Raw genomic sequence first — 17,966 nt, 5'->3', positions numbered from 1 at the left:
TCTGCCAGAGTACGAGAAAGAGAGGAGGGGATAGCAGAGAAAGGGGTGGGAGCGGAGAGGCAAAAAGGGGGTAGGTGGAGTTTTCAACTACTCTGGGCAGCACTCTGACTAAAGGAGACATTGAAACCGACTTCAACAGTTGGCACATCTCAGTTACTGACTATTTTTTTTAGAATTATTTTTGTAGTTTGCAATCTATGTCAAAGTAATTGAGTTTTTGCCTGCAGGAGTAGAGCAGATCCTTAATATAGAAAAAAAATATTAGAGACTAAGTCAAGATAAAAAGATTAATGATGTTTTACTGTTTAAGATGCAATTTCATAAATTATGGTTGTAACCATACCTATTTTTTTAAGATGTTCAAATGGGAAGTAATCTTTACTTAATTTGTAACTGTATTATTCATTAATATAAAACTCTCCAAAAGCAAAAATGCTATCGAAAATGCACTTAATGTCAACAAAAGAAGTTTGTCACAGCACTCAGTTCAACAACCAAACGGCTCCTCTCAGTAGCTTCAAGGCTTAAATCCCCCACTAATTGACAAATGCAACAAAGTACGGCAAGGGGGGGGGGGGATTTTTTTAAGGGTTATTGTTCTATTTTCTTTATCCATTATCCGTTATCGGCCAGTTCATAATACGCTACAAAGCCTAGGTGCCGGGACTCTTACCCTCAGCCAAAAGGCCAAGCTAAGGTCCTAGCCTTAAAGCCTTGCTGCGATCATTGCGAATGCACCGTTCCCGGAGGTACTGCAATACCGGGCCGATGCGTGGAGTGGACAGACAGCCCTACTCTTATTCCATCTCTGGATTGCAAAAAATCAATCTCAATTGAGGACGATGTAATGTCCTACCACCCAGTTAGATTCTCACCTCCAAAACATCTGGATTTCACAAGTCAAAAACTATAGAAATGATCCCTAAGAGTATAGTCTCTGCCCCTCAGGAGTTTCCAAGGTGACTAAAAGAAGTAATACAAAAACAAAAGGAGCCATAAACCTATAAACATGACAATTTTAGCTTATGGTGGCCGAAAATGCAGTTATATAATTTTGACCATTTCCTCTTTTCAATGACCAATTATACCCAAATTGAGTGATTCCTTACTCTTTAAAGTCCAAAATAAAAGCACCCTGTGCAGCACTCAAGAGTTTATTTGTCTCCCACTAAATCACTCAATCTAAAACAATGAAAAGAGAAACATTTCTGACCACAGGAGGACCACAACCTACAATAATTTGAAGCCTTCACCTTGTCACCAAGGTTCACCAGTGAATATTAACAAGCAATCAACAAGAACTCTGGAAACAATTGTTTTTTAGAGGAGAACTGTACAGAAAGTGAGTGCAAAATAATATAATAATAATAATAATAATAATAATATAAAGCAGGACGATGAACAGTCTGCTCCCATTTTGCTTACTGTATTGTGGTTGTCGCAGAAGCACAGTTTGGTACGACACGTTTTCTTACTGAGATGAAATTGTCATTTTAATGTTAATCTTAAGAGGTTTTTGCTCCAATCGCTCATCCTGCAACAAAAGAAAAACTGACATGTTGGCGGGTTTAACAGAAAGAATTCAAACAATCTGGCTTTGACTTCTCTTAAAACTCATGCAGTTGACTTTGAACAGTGGTAGTGGCATTGCATGCAATGCGTGACAATGTGAAACGTGACAATGTGATGGGTCTTTTTACAATTCCAACCTTGGCTAAGTGCTACTTACTGTATGGTGAAACAATCATTTAAAAAAGAAGACCGAAAATGTTAAGTAAGACAAAGGAAATTTCACAACGACCAGGAAAAAAAAAAGTAAATAGCAATCCTACTAAAATCAGGTTAACTGCTTCACACACATGGCCAAGGTTATTCAGCATAAATGGTGCCTTGCAATTAAACAATCATGGTTTCATGGTTTTTCCATACAGAAAAAAGCCCGAAAGATGTTGGTTCTATTTTCAAAGTTCAATATTTCTTCAGTTCAATTTTCTTCATTCACAAAAAAAAGGAAAATCTACTGTAGAGACACAAGAGGATGAGGCTGACTATTCCGCTAATCATTACTAAATAAATTCCATCAATTTAGGCGGCACGGTTGCTGACTGGTTAGCACGTTTGCCTTGCAGTTCAATTTCAGATACTGGATTTCCTGTGTGGAGATTGCAGATTCTCCCAGCGCCTGTTTATGAAAATATTACTTTAGTTCTGGACTCACTAAACTTTTAAAGCTACTACGTGGCTACTGGGTAATATATCATGTTTCATATAAAATATGACGTTTAAGGCTTCGTTGGGCAGTAGTATGTACAGAAAAAATTGGGTCATAAATGTGCAGAAAGAAAAAGAAAATGTTTATTTTAAAAATGAACTTTAAGTTGATAAGTAAACCAATTTAATATGCACACTCATTAAATACCGTTTGGCTTTTATTTATAGAATGATTTAAAGTTTTTCAACATTTCACGCATTTGTTTTTTAATGTGTCATACACTATGATTTACAGTGTGAGTCTATGCTACAGAATTTGCATTTGAATAACAGCACTTTGCACACAACCTTGGGAAATTTAATCCCCCTTGTGTTTTCTTCGAATTGTATTTCATCTAGATCCAAAATCAACAAATAAAGTATGTATTCCGCAAAGCTGTAACAGTGCAAATATTACTATCCCCCGCCCCAAAAAACCCTCATTACATGTACCTTTTAAATCAATATATAGTTTTGAAAGGGGAGAGGGGCATAGGTTCAAATTTGATGACCCCTGCTTTATGTCTGCCCTGCTTATTAATTCATTCGCTGCCATATCGTTTAAATACGTTTTCAACAGCATTGTTCCTGAGTGCTAAAACTTATAAATATGTTTTAGTATGTTGTTGTAGTTTTTCTTGTTTAAATAAATAAATGAATTAATAAATAAATGTGTGTGTATATATATATATATATATATATATATATATATATATATATATATATATATACAGTGCATCCGGAAAGTATTCACAGCGCTTCACTTTTTCCACATTTTGTTATGTTACAGCCTCATTCCAAATTGTATTAATTTAATCTCTTATTTCAAAGTTAGACACAAAATACTCCATTATGACAATGTGAAAAAGTGTTTTTTTTAACTTTTTTTGAATTTATCAAAAATAAAAAACTAAGAAATCACATTTACATAAGTATTCACAGCCTAGCTCAATACTTTGTTGATCCACCTTTGGCAGCAAATACAGCCTCAAGTCTTCTTGAATATGATCCCACAAGTTTAGCACACCTATCTTTAGGCAGTTTTGCCCATTCTTCTTTGCAATAAGTCTCAAGCTCAATCAGGTCGGATGGGAGACGTTTGTGCACAGCCATTTTCAGATCTCTCCAGATATGTTCGATCGGATTCAAGTCTGGACTCTGACTGGGCCACTCCAGGACATTCACGGAGTGGTTCTGAAGCCAATCTTTTGAGATCTTGACCGTGTGCTTTGGGTCGTTGTCCTGCTGAAAAATGAACCTTCGCCCAGCCGGAGGTCAAGAGCGCTCTGGAGCAGGTTTTCATCCAGGATATCTCTATATATTGCTGCATTCATTTTTCCTTCTATCCTGACTAGTCTGCGGGTTCCTGCTGCTGAAAAACATACCCACAGCATGATACTGCCACCACCATGCTTCACTTTAGGGATGGTATTGGCCTGGTGATGAGCGGTGCCTGGTTTCCTCCAAACATGGCGCCTGGCATTCACACCAAAGATTTCAATCTTTGTCTCATCAGACCAGAGAATTTTGTTTCTCGTGGTCTGAGAGTCATTCGGGTGCTTTTTGGCAAATTCCAGCCGGGCTTCCATGTTCTTTTTACTAAGGAGTGGCTTTCTTCTGGCCACTCTACCATACAGGCCTGATTGGTGGATTGCTGCAGAGATGGTTGTCCTTCTGGAAGGCTCTCCACTCTCCACAGAGGAACGCTGGAACTCTGACATAGTGACCATCGGGTTCTTGGTCACCTCTCTGACTAAGGCCCTTCTTCCCCAATCGCTCAGTTTAGAAGGCCGGCCAGCTCTAGGAAGAGTCCTGGTGGTTCCAAATGTCTTCCATTTACGAATAATGGAGGCCACTGTGCTCATTGGGACTTTCAAAGCAGCAGAAATGTTTCTGTATCCTTCCCAAGATTTGTGCCTCAAGACAATCCTGTCTCGCAGGTCTACAGACAGTTCTTTTGACTTCATGCTTGGTGTTTGTGCTAGGACATGCACGCTCAACTGTGGGACCTTATATAGACAGGTGTGTGCCTTTCCAAATCATGTCCAATCAACTGAATTTACTGCAGGTAGACTCCAACTAAGCTGTAGAAAGATCTCAAGGGTGATCAGTGGAAAAAAGATGCACCTGAGCTCAATTTTGAGCTTAATGGCAAAGGCTGTGAGTACTTATGTAAATGTGATTTTTTTAGTTTTCTGTTTTTAATAAATTCAAAAAAGTTAAAAAAAAAAGTTTTTCACATTGTCATAATGGAGTATTTTGTGTAGAATTTTGAGATAAGAGATTAAATTAATACAATTTGGAATGAGGCTGTAACATAACAAAATGTGGAAAAAGTGAAGCGCTGTGAATACTTTCCGGATGCACTGTATATATATATATATATATATATATATATATATATATATATATATATAGATCCATTCATCCATTATCTTCCGCTTATCCGAGGTCGGGTCGCGGGGGCAGCAGCGTTAAAAGGGAAGCCCAGACGTCCCTATCCCCAGCCACCTCCTCCAGCTCATCCGACGGGACCCCGAGGCGTTCCCAAGCCAGCCAAGAGACATATTCTCTCCAACATGTCCTGGGCCTTCTGCCGGTGGGACATGCCCGGAACACCTCCCGAGGGAGGCGTCCGGGAGGCATCCTTATTAGATGCCCGAGCCACCTCAACTGGCTCCTCTTAACGCGGAGTAGCAGTGGCTCTACACCGAGTCCCTCCCGGATGACTGAGCTTCTCACCTTATCTCTAAGGGAGAACCCAGCCACCCTGCGGAGGAAACTCATTTCGGCCACTTGTATCCGGGATCGTGTTCTTTCGCTCATGACCCAGAGTTCATGACCATAGGTGAGGGTAGGAACGTAGATCGACCGATAGATCGAGAGATTTGCCTTTCGGCTCAGCTCCCTCTTCACCACGACGGACCAGTACAGGGTCCGAATGACGGCAGACGCTGCACCGAGCCGTCTGTCGATCTCCCATTCCATCCTACCCTCACTCGTGAACAAGACCCCAAGATACTTGAACTCCTCCACTTGGGGCAAGACCTCATTCCCGACCCGGAGGGAGCACACCACCCTTTTCCGACTGAGAACCATGGCCTCGGACTTGGAGGTGCTGATCCTCATCCCGGCAGCTTCACACTCAGCTGCGAATCGCTCCAGCGAGAGCTGAAGATCACGGCCTGAGGAAGCCAACAGCACCACGTCATCTGCAAAAAGCAGCGACGCAATGCTGAGGCCCCCAAACCGGACTCCATCCCTGCCAAGGCTGCGCCTAGAAATTCTGTCCATAAAAGTTATGAACAGAATCGGTGACAAAGGGCAGCCCTGGCGGAGCCCAACCCTCAACGGGAACGAATCCGACTTACTGCCGGCAATGCGGACCAGACTCTGGCACCGGGCATACAGGGACCGCACAGCCCGGACAAGACTGTGCGGTACCCCATACTCCCGAAGCACCCCCCACAGGGCCTCCCGAGGAACACGGTTGAATGCCTTCTCCAAGTCCACAATACACATGTAGACCGGACAGGCAAACTCCCATGCACCCTCAAAGACCCTGCAGCGTGTATAGAGCTGGTCCAGTGTTCCACGGCCAGGACGAAAACCATACAGTTCCTCCTGAATCCGAGATTCGACTTCCTGGCGGACCCTCCTCTCCAGTACCCCTGAATAGACCTTACCAAGGAGGCTAAGAAGTGTGATTCCCCTGTAGTTGGAACACACTCTCCGGTCCCCCTTCTTAAAGACGGGAACCACCACCCCAGTCTGCCAGTCCAGAGGCACTGTCCCCGATGTCCACGCGATGTTGCAGAGGCGTGTCAAACATGACACGCCCACAACATCCAGAGCCTTAATGAAATCCGGGCGGATCTCATCGACCCCCGGGGCCCTGCCACCGAGGAGTTTTTTGACCACCTCGGTGACTTCAACCCCAGTGATACGAGAGCCCAACCCAGAGTCCTCAGGCTCTGCTTCCCCAGAGGAAGACGTGTCGGTGGGATTTAGGAGGTCTTCGAAGTACTCCGCCCACCAATTCACAACGTCCTGGGTCGAGGTCAGCAGCGCCCCATCGGCACTATACACAGTGTCGATGGCACACCGCTTTCCCCCCTAAGACGCTGGATGGTGGACCAGAATTTCCTCGAAGCCGTTCGGAAGTCGGCTTCCATGGCCTCGCCAAACTCCTCCCATTCCCGAGTTTTTGCCTCGGCAACCGCCGAAGCCGCATTCCGCTTGGCCAGCCGATACCTGCCAGCTGCTTCCAGAGTCCCACAGGCCAGGAAGGCCTGATAAGACTCCTTCTTCAGCTTGATGGCATCCCTCACCGCCGGTGACCACCAATGGGTCTGAGGGTTGCCGCCGCGGCAGGCACCGACTACCTTACGGCCACAGCTCCGATCAGCCGCTTCGACAATGGAGGCGCGGAACATGGTCCACTCGGACTCAATGTCCCCCGCCTCCCTCGGGACATGGGCAAAGTTCTGCCGAAGGTGTGAATTGAAACTTCTTCTGACAGGAGATTCTGCCAGCCGTTCCCAACAGACCCTCACAAGACGCTTGGGTCTGTCGGGTCGGGCCGGCATCTTCCCCCACCATCGAAGCCAACTCACCACCAGGTGGTGATCAGTTGACAGCTCCGCCCCTCTCTTCACCCGAGTGTCCAGAACATGAGGCCGCAGGTCCGACGAAACGACGACAAAGTCGATCATCGAACTACGGCCTAGGGTGTCCTGGTGTTAAGTGCACATATGGACACGCTTATGTCTGAACATGGTGTTCATTATGGACAAACCATGACGGGCACAGAAGTCCAATAACGAAACACCACTCGGGTTCAGGTCAGGGGGGCCGTTCTTCCCAATCACGCCCCTCCAGGTCTCACTGTCATTGCCCACGTGAGCGTTGAAGTCTCCCAGCAGTACGAGGGAGTCCCCAGGGGGCGCGCTCTTAAGCACACCATCTAAGGACTCCAAGAAGGGTGGGTACTCCAAACTGCTATTTGGTGCATAAGGACAAACAACAGTCAGGACCCGTCCCCCCACCCGAAGGCGGAGGGAGGCTACCCTCTCGTCTACTGGGGTGAACCCCAACGTACAGGCGCCGACCCGTGGAGCAATTAATATGCCCACACCGGCTCTGCGCCTCTCACCACGGGCAACTCCAGAGTGGAAGAGAGTCCAACCCCTCTCGAGAGGACTGGTACCAAAGCCCAAGCCGTGCGTAGAGGTGAGTCCGACTATATCTAGTCGGAATTTCTCAACCTCACGCACCAACTTGGGCTCCTTCCCTGCCAGAGAGGTAGTTCCATGTCCCAAAAGCCAGTTTCTGTAGCCGGGGATCGTCGCGCCAAGGACCCTTCCCTTGGCCGCTTCCCAGCTTTCTGCGCACCCGACCCCTTTGGCCCCTCCTACAGGTGGTGAGCCCATGGGAGGAGGGTCCCACGTTGTCCCTTTGGGTAAGGGTCCGGCCACCAGGCGCTCGCCAGCGGAACCCACCTCCGGGCCTGGCTCCAGAAGAGGGCCCCGGTAACCCGCGTCCAGGCGAGGGAAATCGAGGACCAAAGTTTTGTGTCATCATAAGGGGTCTTCTGATCTGCGTTTTGTCTGGCCACTCACCTAGGACCTGTTTGCCATGGGTGACCCTACCAGGGGCTTAAAGCCCCCGACAACATAGCTCCTAGGATTATTGGGACACACAAACTCCTCCACCACGATAAGGTAGCAGATCAAGGAGGCGGGACAGTTGATGTCTTGGGAACCTCCTGCGTGGGTTCAAATCCAGCTCTAGACTTCCTGTGCGGAGTTTGTATGTTCTCCCCGTGCTTGCGTGGGTTTCCTCCGGGCACTCCGGTTTTCCTCCCACATTCCAAAAACATGCATTTCAGGTGAATTGGCCGTTCCAAATTGTCCCTAGGTGTGAATGAGCGAGTGAGTTGTCTGTCCCTGTGTGCCCTGCGATTGGCTGGCAACCAGTTCAGGGTGTCCCCTGCCCACTGCCCGATGATTGCTGGGATGGGCTCCAGCACCCCCGCGACCCTACTGAGGATAAGAGGTGCAGCTAATGAGATGAGATTATATATATATATATATATATATATATATATATATATATATATATATTCTTAAGGCTTTGGAGATGCTGATCAGTGAGTATCAAGCCTCTGGGAATGTTTTCAGTATGATAAATCATCCCCTAGATGGCAGGATTGGCTTTGATATGATCTTTGTCCACACATCGAGGAGCCTTAACTTCTTTGTGTTGCTTTGTGTGATCACATCACCGGACATTGAAAAGTTCTTGCAAAGTGCAGGCGTTGTTCATGCATACGTTCAGAGTTCTTGCAATAAAATGTCATTTTGCAAGCAGGGTTCCCTTGTGTTTGTAGGACGCATTGTTTAGATATTAGACGTATCACAAATGCAAAAAAAAGCACCAAAGTGAAAGTTCTACTTGAAATGCATCATTTTACAAAAAGCTGTTTTTCTCAAAATTGTTCTTGAGAAATGAGTGTTTCCAAGAAACTTAGCAGTGTTCAACTGTTGTTTACTAAAATGTGGTAAAAGCTAAAAATGTGTTTTTTTCCAATGAAAAAATGATATATATAGCTACAGGACAACAAATTCTGTCGGCCTTCAACAATGAGTCAAATGGCAAAATTGGCCCATTTTAGAGAAACATCTGGCATTGGATGATTTAAAAGATAGAACTAAAATATTTGTAACTTATAGTTATTCCATAAATGACAAAATCACAACCTGTGTTCTTGGCATTTTACATTTTCATTGAGTTGGCATATCGATTCAGCCTCTCAAGTGATGCTACATTACCTCCAGCTGCATGCTGGATTGTCAGGAATGAGTCAGCCTTGGTTAAGAATGAGGTAATATCTATGTGAGAATTTAAGTGATCTCTGTCAAATATTTAACACTGCCACAGAATTGCAGTGCTCGAATTAAAGGGTACCCTGCAATCTTTGAATAAAATTAGCACCCTTTGACTCAGCCTACAAAAGATCTCATGTTTTAACGTACGTGAGTGCAAAGTGACCCTGGGGTGATGCGAGCAATTTTTCTGGATGCACCAAGGCATTGGGACAAAAATCAGGGCACTAAAATGTCCTGAAATCTACTTGACAAAAGTAGAAAGCACTAATGGACTGGGTGGTGATGGCGGGGGGAGGTGGAGATGCCTTAAGAAGACTCACAGCAAAAGGGTGACAAAATGAGTGAAAATAAGTTGCTACGTCCTGATGGCATGACCTTCAATCACCGAAAAGGTTTAAATACATTGTATTTGGAGGAAGTGCAAGCAAAGTTGTTTACCTGGTTTGACTCAAATCTGGTGACAAGAAGGACTCTGCAGTAATATTATTCAAAGTCATATCTCTTCACATAGGGGACAACTGAAACCAAGTGAATTATATTGGTAACACATTGTATTTAATAAAAGGTTTTGTTTTTCAAGAATTTCAATTTGACTTTTATTTATCAACGTGTAGTTATTTTTGAGCACAGCAACTTGGGTGTATTTTCAAAGTCACTCAAACAAACTTTTTTCTCTTGCTTTTATGTTAAAATGAATCCCGAATTCTAGAATATACAAAATGTGAGAAAGTACTACATGTTTTTTTTGCATAATATCTATATATACTGTATGTCATTGGTATACATTGGGACCTCGCTACTTCGCGGTTCGACATTCGTGGGTTCAGAGCTTAGCGGGGCTAAAAAATAATAATAATAAAATAAAATAATTTAAAAATAATAATAATAATAATAATTTATTTTTTTCTTAAGCATTTTTGAAGGGGCTTCGCTACTTTGTGGTTCCAAGTTCACGGGTTCAGAGCTCCGCAGGTCTAAAGAATAATAATAATGAAATCAAATTTAAAATAAAAAAAAAAAAAAAGCATTTTTGAAGGGGTGTCGCTACTTCGTGGTTCCACGTTCGCGGGTTCAGAGCTTCGCAGGTCCGAAAAATAATAATAATTAAAAATAAATAAATAAATAATATTAGTAATAATTCAAGCATTTTTAAAGGGGTGTTGCTACTTCGCGGATTTTCACTTTTCGCGGGTGGTTTTGGTCCCCATTAACCGCGATAACCGAGGAATTACTGTATTCCAAATATTTTCTGAGATGGTGAATTTTGAAGACAGTCTGTCTCATCTTTGACCTCCCAAGTTCTGACGTCACATTAAGCACACCAGCCCCCGAGCAAGACGGTCACCCCATTGGTTTACATGTTAGCTAGTTGAAACAGTTTTGAGTGTTTTAAGCCACGTTTTGATAGTTTTTGTGGAGAATGCCCAGGTATTGTGTCGCAAATGGGTGCAGCAATGAAACAACAAATGGCGAGCAGCCAAAATGGGGCAAAGTGGCAAAAAAAAAAAAACACCACCACGGCTGCTCGGTTCCCATGTTCTTCCGTGTAGTGTAGGAATAAACACACCAAGGCCGACGAAAACACAGAGAGCATTTAATGGAGGGAAAATGAGCATTTGGGTTTATTCATATTTGGGGGGACAACTCTCTCCAGCCCCCTGTAGCCCAAAAACTTTCAAATTGCTCGATACGCTACGCCGTAAGAATCCATGAGCACTTCCGCTAACAATGCATTGCGTAGGATGTCACGTGTCCTATTGTTAAAGCTAAATATTATATAAACTCTCAGTTGGCAGAATTACTCAAATAAAAGCAGTCATTAAGTTTTAAAATCTCCCTTGCGGAGGAGAGAGCACTGCCGGGAGGCCATCTCGCCAAAATCTCCTCGACAGAACTGCCTTACCTCCGGTCGGGCGTGTGGTTTATTTTGAGTTCACACATAAACAGGAAAAGCAACATACATGAGCACGACTTCACAATAAAAGGATATTAGAGAAACGTATAAAAGATGAAATTAGACTGATGTTTGAAACTTGACTACATGTGTGTGTGTGAGAGAGATTGTTTTTATATTTAGGAATATAAAAACAGGTTCATTGAGTTCTAAGAAAAGCAGATATCTCAAAACAGTCAACTTTACACCTATTTCAAGCAAGCGGAATATAATGGCAATAGACCAAGAGATGTTTAAAAGTCTCAGGAGACACATACAAGTAGCATTTTCTTTCTAAATGTGAACTATATCACAAAAACTTCGAATTTCACCCCAAAATGTTGTAAGGCTTAAACCTGTGATCTCCCATTCTCTGGAGAGGGCACCCAAACCTAAGACCACCGAGCTGTGATCCGTCCACTGCTCTCCATGAGAGAGAGGGCGCACTACACGCTACAATTGTAAGAAAATCGGATACAGTGGAACCTCGGTTCTCGACCATAATGCGTTCCAGAACCCTGTTCGAAAACTGATTTGTTCGATCACCGAAATCCTTTTTCCCATTAAAAATAATGTAAATCGTTTTAATCCGTTCCAACACCCTGAATGTTTACCATGAATGTTTAACGTAAACTTAAAGCTAACCCAGGCTAATCGTACGTTCGCGTTACCGTAATCTTCCGTACGAAAGATTACGCTAACATGAACGTGTAAAAATAAAAAAATCAGGTCGTTTACAAGTCATTTAGCACCCGGGTCTCCACAACAGGTGGTGAGCGGTTAATTGGAAATGGGGCTCCGTTCCAACACCCTGAATGTTTAACTTGAATGTTTAACGTAAATTTAAAGCTAACCCAGGCTAATCGTACGTTCGCGTTATCGTAATCTTCCGTACGAAAGATTACGCTAACATGAACGTGTAAAAATAAAAAAAAAGGATAAAGAAAAGAATAATGAATAGGATTTCTTACCTTTGTGGTGGTCAGCAGAAGGCACTCGCACACCTCCTTCATATTTTGCTATTATTTCTTACTTAAATACAATAGTTGTACGCACTACTTTTCTTTTTTCACCTGTAGCAACTTTATTTTTTGAACTGACTTTCTTCGGAGGCATAATTAGGGGCTTAAACACTTCGTACACCTATATTAAAAGCGAAAGCAAAACGAAGCACGTCCGCACATGCTAGCAGTTGGTCACGCGAAGAGCGATCTACACCCGTACGCCGCTCAGCATAGCACCCTAGCGTACGCACTCACGCATTACTGGCTTTTGAACTCCGATTTTTTTGACCGAACAGCGAAGCAAGAATTTCTCGAAATTTTTGGTCGGATTCCGTTTTGTTCAAACTGAGAGGCATTCGAAAACCGAGGTTCCACTGTACTTCTACTTGTGCCTCGTGGGTGTGAAAATACGGTAATTTAAAATCCAAATACCGTATTTTCCGCACTATAAGGCGCACCTAAAAGCCTTTATTTTTTTCAAAAGCTGACCATGCACCTTATAATACAGTGCGCCTTATATATGGATCAGACTGGGAGGTTCGGGTTCGCGCCCCGGCCGAGTCATTCCTAAGACTTAAAAAGTGGTCGGCGGCGCCCTCTCTTGGCTGCGGCTGCATCGGGTCAGATGCAATCGACATTTCGTTCTGTGTACATTGTTACACAGAATGACAATACAAGGAAATTATTATTATTATTATTATTATATTAAGTCGCAAAGTCTTGCAACTAAAGCAAGCAGCCGCCGACTAGATTTGCCCCCAAAGGCGAAGTAGTCCGCAGTGTATGCTGGGATTCATATACCGGCGTTTCATTTCTTAACCAATGTCAATCATCATTTGAATCAGTCACTATTGGCTAAAGTTATTCGGAGGTAAAGGGGGCAGATCCTTTTTACCTATAACCTGGTGCGCCTTATAGTGCGGAAAATACGGCACTGGCAAAATTGAGTTAAGGGAATACAAACTTTCACTAAAAGGTGTTCATTTGGGAACTGTAGATGATTTGTTGTTGCAATGGGGTTGGATTAGTGGTTGAACCATTTCCTAATTAAATTCGAATGGAGGGCACAGCTGTTGTTGCCACCTTGGACCACTCTGTCTTGTTCGCTTCTCATTTCGCTCCAACTCTCAGGAGTGCATTTTAAAAGGTATATCCACCCCACTCAGTTTTGATGTGTCTTAATGGAATTATAATCTGCTCAAATTTTCAAGGATTATCAAATAACAGGCATTTTCCTTTCGAAGAAGCAAAAATTCATCGTATGGTTACAAACTGAGCCTCCTGAAGTTATTTTCCTGACTCACACAGGAAATGTTTGCATCTTGGGATTTAAAAAAAAAAAATAAACTACTAAGTGCATCATTCAGCACTCCTAGAAATTGATCTAGTTGTCCGGCTTGAAGGCTGTCTGGACACTGGACGGTCGAAGGTCGACGCCTCGGCGGGGCCTGATGCCGCTTCCGAAACATCTTCTTTCAATGCAGGCTGGCCCAGGTAAGACAAAATGCATTGTTAGACACTACCACATAGAAAAATAATCTAATTATTGTAATGTGAAGAGACCGCTGCTAAAGTCTTTAGTTTAGTCCATATTAGTTTGCATGCAAGAGTTGGCAGGTTTCCCCCGTTTCCTCAGCACTGTACAGAAAATTGATTAACGACTGAATTGCGTTCCTTACAGCTTAATCCAAAGTTGTTCATAAATTGTTGGGCTCTCAATCACTAACACTATAAAAATGTTCATCGTAAATTTGTGATACATTTTACATGACCTTCACAAAACGGATTACCGCAATATACTGTCAAATCGTGTTATTGCACGTTACAGTAACGTAATATTTAAATATTACTATGTAGGACTGCAACAATTAAATGAAAAAAAAAGAGTTTAAAAATGATTATTAAAAGAGTTGGTCACGCAGCGCCTTAATTCAACGAGAATAAGAGTGCATTGAACTTGTTGTGATGTAGTAGTGAAAGCTGTTGATGGATATGCTTGTATTACCACTTCAATCAAGCAGAGGGCTACTCTAGTTCACATTTTGTTGCACAACAACCTCTTGATTCAACAGCGTACTCGGTTTCTCCTCCAATGTCTTTTTTTAAGAGTTTATAAAAAAGTACCTCACATATTTGCTGGTGTTTTGCATATATTTGTATTTACTTTTATCTATTGTTAAGCGTTTGACAGGACCAGCTTTGTGGCCTTAGAGCAGAGCGTCCATCCCAAGACTGGGAAGTCGCTGGTTTGAGCCTAAGACCTAAGACTTGCAAGATTGGTACCCATTGCCTTCCTGCTTGGTGCTCCCCTTTAGGAATTGGGGGATTTGGTCAACTAATGACTCACGACGATGGGTATTGCGACACAATGATTGGCTAGAACTATCATCCCATCATTTTCAGTGCACAGTCACACATGTGTGTATGGGAGTCAACCCCTGGTTAATCAGGGTTAAGGAAAAAGAAGAAGTTAAGCATTTGACAAACACTTGGATTTTTTAATGTTGTATTTTATAGAATATTATGTTGTTTTGTGCACCATTTTTATGGTCCAAAACTTCAATATTTGAATGAAGAAAAGTAAAATTATAGATTTTTAATTTTAGTCATTTCAATATTCTGCGACATGCTAAATGTTTTCGTTGTGGTGTCCTGATCTTCTCTTGAAACCCGGAGGACAACGGACAACACAGCCGCAGGGTCCTGGGAAGGTGGTTGGAGAGTCACCACTATGTCAAGGCTGGGAAGTGCGCCTTCCATACAGAAACAGTCACCTTCCTCAGAAACGTCATTGAAGGGGTGTGCATGTGGTCAGACGCCGACAAGGTCAAGACCGTGGTGGAATGGCCCTGACCTGAGTATCACACCAAGCTTAGCCATTTTTGGGGGGATTCTCAGGATTTATCCGCCGTTACATCAAGGGATCCAATCGTGTAGCGGCTTCCTCTGTGCCATGACATCTCCAGCTGCCCCTTTCATACAGCCCTAACTCACAAACTCAATATAGTGTTCACCAGGACACCGGTACTCGCTCACCCTGATCCCGAGAAGCAGTTCATCATGGATGTTGATGCCTCAGATACTGATATCAGGGTTGTCCTGTCTCAGAGAGCGGAGGACCAGAAGATCCACCCTTGTGCCAACTTCTCCAGATGACTTAAGACACCTGAGCGAAACCACTATGTCGGAAATCATAAGCTGCTGGCCGTTCATAAGGCACTCAGTGAGTGGAGGCATTGGTTGGAAGGATTGACACTGCCATTCCTTGAGTGGTCCGATCAGAAGAACCTTATTACCGTACGTAATTATGTTGATTGGAGGGACATTTCAAGTACAGAACATTACACAAATTTCTCACTTATATAGTTTTCTAACAATTTTAGCAATTTCAAACACCATCACCTGATAATGTGAGTATCAGATACCTAAGACCACGCACAGTGGGCCTTATTCTTCAGCAGGTTAGAGTTTACCCTAACCTACTGCCTGGGGACCAAAGAAGTCCGAGCCGATTCCCTCTCCATTCTAACGATTCCCCCAACCCAGACACTATCCTCTCGGCGGAGCTCGTTGTTGGAGTCGTGACCTTTGGAATCGAATCTGCAGTAAAACGTGCCATGTACCCAAGTAGGGACCTCCACACAGACTGTTTGCTCCCCTTGCCATTCAACGCCAGGTTCTTACCTGGCGACACGCCAATCGTCCAGCTTGCCAACCTGGAGAACGTCAGACGGCTGATTCCATCAGGAGATGCTTCCACTGGCCAGGCCTTCGGGAGAATGTGAGGTATTTCGTGGCTGCATGCAGCGTATGTGCAACAAACAAGGCCCATTTCGGGTCAAACTTGGTCCCACATCTCGACTTCATCACTGGTCTTTCAAAGTTGCAAGGTAACACCGTAATTGATAGATTATCTAAGGCCGCCCACTTTGTCCCACTATCCTTCCTTTACACCCCAACAAAGCACAGCTGGGAGCGATCCCAATCAGACCAGCTACAGCACATCCCAGAAGACAAGTACCGCTTGGACCAGCCATTCAGTGCGTAGTCGTTAACCAGTATGGTTAGTAAAGACTAGTCTAAGTTTAGTTCTAGTTTGCCTGCGATGGGTTTTATTTTGCACTAATTTCTTGAAAAAATAACCCACACATGCTGTAAAATCTCAGGAGTCAGTACTGTATGTATGTATTTATGTAAGCATTTATTTTATATTGGGAGAAATAAGTTACACATTGGGAATGGTGGTTAATTATTGTGAAATCCTGATAATTTGTTTTGGGTTCCTACAGCAATTCAGTTGATTTAATCCAATTGATTATAATAAAGTGCCCTTGAACAAGATATTGAAACCGGTTGCAGTACACGATGAGCAACAGGTGTGAAGTCTGTGTAAAGCCCTTTAAGGTGTCTTAATGGGTGAAAATGCACTACAAATGTTTGACAGATTGGTTTGAAGTAGGAAAACACTTTTACAACCGTTGATTTCTGTCACACATTAGGAGTGCAGTTCTATATAATTTCAGTGATTCACTACTTGTAATTCAAAGTTCTAACGGTATTTGGCAGGCTTCGACTTTTTTATAGTGACAGTTAAAATTATTTACTCAAATGTAAGACAAATCAACCAGGTATCAGGTCTCATTATAAGTTGTGCTGCATTGTGGAAGATTTTCAGTTTTGCCATAAACAACAATGGAGATTCCAATTAAGGTGATGTACGATTTAATCTGGAGAAAGCTTGTTTAGCCGGCTCTGTACTTTCCCAAACAAGCGCTAAAAGGGAGCTGGCCAATTGCCTGGAGACCTTGGCTGAACCACTTGGGAGGAAACGCCAACCCTTAAGGATTAAGTTATTTTTTTTTAAGTATAGAACTGGCATTGTACCACATCTTCTCCCGGCTCAGAGCAAATGGGAACACTTATTTTCCTGAGTGGCGGTCTTTTATTTAGTGTCTGCAATGTCCACGAGTGCTGAATCATTGTTGGCCCGGATGTGATGACAATCTGGAAGGAGCTGTGTTATTTTCACACACCACTCAAATCAAGGAAGATTCAGGACAATACACAGGCGGCATTGGTGTGAACACTTAGAAATCTAAAATTGAACGCTCCTAACATCCGTGGCAAGATGTGAACTTTGATGAGGTTTTGTGTCAGAGCCTACAGATTTTTTTTGTTTGTCCATTCTGATACAACTCACTCTAAATAAGTGTCAAAAACGTATTTGAGGCGGGACCTAACTCTTGATTGGGGCGGCAGTAGCTCAGGAGGTAGAGCGCTCATCTTGGGATCAAGGGATCCCAGTTCGAATCCCGGCTTGTCTGTGTTACATGTCGAAGTGTCCTTGGGTAAGACAATGAACCCCTAATACCCCCAATAAGCAGGTTAGCATCTTACATGGCTGCAATACAAGGCAGCTATTGGGAAATGTGAAGCACACTGTAAAGCGCTTTGGGAAGTCATTGACTTGAAAAGCGCCAAATACGTAAATGTAGATCATTTCATTTCATTTCATTTCATTTCATTGATTATAAATGGGATGTGCTACAAGTCTGAAACACATTTCTGGGGTTAATCAATACCAAATTTCTTTGTGATTTTCTAACCAAGTAGCAATTTGTTGGTATCAAAATTCAGTACCTCCACAGTTACCTGGAAAAGTAACTAAAGTCACTGACAACTGCCTTTGAAAATAAATTAGGTTACATATGGAAGATGGTGACAACCCGGCTTAGCATAGAAAATGACTCTTCAGGCCAGGGTTTAAAAGCTTTATTATTGTATTTTATTTTTCCAACCATTTGATCAAATAAAAAAGGTGTGTCTGGCAAACAACAATCACTTTCTATTATTTTGATTTATTTGTTTGTAATATTTGTAACTTATTTT

The 17,966-nt window shown here is 43.1% G+C and overlaps 1 protein-coding gene and 1 pseudogene across 1 annotated transcript in view; one reads left to right on the top strand and one right to left on the bottom strand.

The window, feature by feature from the left end:
* Positions 1–851: 851 nt before the first annotated feature.
* LOC148373579 (small nucleolar RNA U3) lies at positions 852–938 on the bottom strand (annotated as a pseudogene).
* Positions 939–13,155: 12,217 nt separating this feature from the next.
* Positions 13,156–17,966, top strand: part of LOC148373577 (unconventional myosin-IXb-like) — a 47,668-nt gene continuing 42,857 nt past the window's right edge. Inside the window, exon 1 of the mRNA XM_088326866.1 lies at positions 13,156–13,571. The gene's annotated coding sequence lies outside the window, so the exon portion shown is untranslated. The remainder of the gene's footprint in view (positions 13,572–17,966) is intronic.

This window comes from Urocampus carinirostris, chromosome 1, assembly GCF_059441175.1.
Source record: "Urocampus carinirostris isolate Australia breed hairy pipefish chromosome 1, RoL_Ucar_1.0, whole genome shotgun sequence".
NCBI lineage: Eukaryota > Metazoa > Chordata > Actinopteri > Syngnathiformes > Syngnathidae > Urocampus > Urocampus carinirostris.
This window is presented reverse-complemented; position numbering and strand designations above follow the sequence as displayed.